This window comes from Austrofundulus limnaeus, unplaced genomic scaffold, assembly GCF_001266775.1.
Source record: "Austrofundulus limnaeus strain Quisiro unplaced genomic scaffold, Austrofundulus_limnaeus-1.0 Scaffold521, whole genome shotgun sequence".
Taxonomy (NCBI): domain Eukaryota; kingdom Metazoa; phylum Chordata; class Actinopteri; order Cyprinodontiformes; family Rivulidae; genus Austrofundulus; species Austrofundulus limnaeus.
Genome location: NW_013952923.1, coordinates 398,288 through 399,628, shown reverse-complemented (window position 1 = coordinate 399,628; position 1,341 = coordinate 398,288). Strand labels below are relative to the sequence as shown.

Sequence of the window (1,341 nt, the reverse complement as noted above, 5' to 3'; positions counted from 1 at the left end):
TCTGTTATATTTGGTCACATTTTCAAAGAGCCACTGCAGAAGGACCAGAGAGCTACACATGTGGCCCCTGAGCCGCACGTTGCAGACCCCTGGTTTAAACATTTGATATGCTTCATGAATGAATGAATGAAAATATCCTTATTTCAAAACAGATAAAACAAACAAACAAACAAAAATGTGCATACAGTATATCTATATACACATACATGAATATTTTGTATTGGGCAGCTTACAAGACAATCTGTATTTAAAAAGAGTAGGGTGAAGTAAAGACTTGTATTTTCCTACCCATTTCTTACTCTTCAGAATAAAAGTTATATAGTCTTGATTTTTATTGTTGTGAACCTTCTGATTTTACATACACATACATAGCTATCTCATTTACAGCGAAACTTAACAATAATAGCTTATTTAACACCACAGTGTTTCACTTAATCTCTAAATACCATCAACATCGACCAAATAACAACTCAAATAATATTGATATCTTTCATTATAAATAAATATGGGTTTAGGAAATTTGCAAATCATTGCATTCTATTTTTATTGACATTTTACACCCATCTTTTTTAGAACAGAGGTTGTTTATTGTACACATTTTAACTGGTGAAAAGGATGTTTTATTTAAAAAAAACTAATAGTTCACATTTTATATACAGTCAAAATTTCCCAGAAACTATTTAAGCAGCTTTCGATTGCAACATTATAATGATAAATGATGAAGAAAACTAAAAACGTTATAACTTTGCAATTAATACAGTCAGTTTATTTTCTTGTATTTGGAAGAACAATTTTAACACACATTTAACAAGACGAATTATGTTCTCCTAAAGGCATTCAAATACACAGATTACAAATTCAAGTGTCTCAAAGACACCACTGATAACCTTTAGGAATATCTCTAAAACTGAGCTTAAAAATGTTTTTGTTCCTGATCCATGCCTGCAGCAGAGGAGTGTACCTACCTGCAGACAGGTGAGCTCCAGCTGTTCAGAACCCTTCAGTCACCCAGTCCCGACTCGACCCCCTGGCGTTGTCAGTCTGTGTTTCAGGTCGTCTCTGACTGAAAAAGTCATAAGACCGTGTTTAAAAAGGGGTAAACTCTTTGTGTTGCAGTCGGCGATGTCCGTACCACTCGTCCAGGCTCGCTGCCCCTGTGGAGCTATAAAGAGGCAGGAGGAGGGAGGCAGAGCACCGAGCAGCAAATCCTGAGCTGGGCAGAGAGGGGACAGACACCCCCACAAGTTTCCACCTCACCATGAGAATACACACTTACTAACCCTGACATACTAAATGTTTTAACAAATGTGTGTGTGTGTGTGTGGTGGTGGTGGTGGTGGT

At 37.0% G+C, this 1,341-nt stretch overlaps 1 protein-coding gene across 1 annotated transcript in view; it reads right to left on the bottom strand.

The window, feature by feature from the left end:
• LOC106530427 (probable serpin E3) overlaps positions 1 to 1,123 on the bottom strand; it is a gene marked incomplete at its 3' end in the record, with an annotated part of 3,018 nt that extends 1,895 nt beyond the window's left edge. Inside the window, 1 exon segment of the mRNA XM_014026039.1 lies at positions 966 to 1,123.
• Between the last annotated feature and the right edge of the window lie 218 nt (positions 1,124 to 1,341).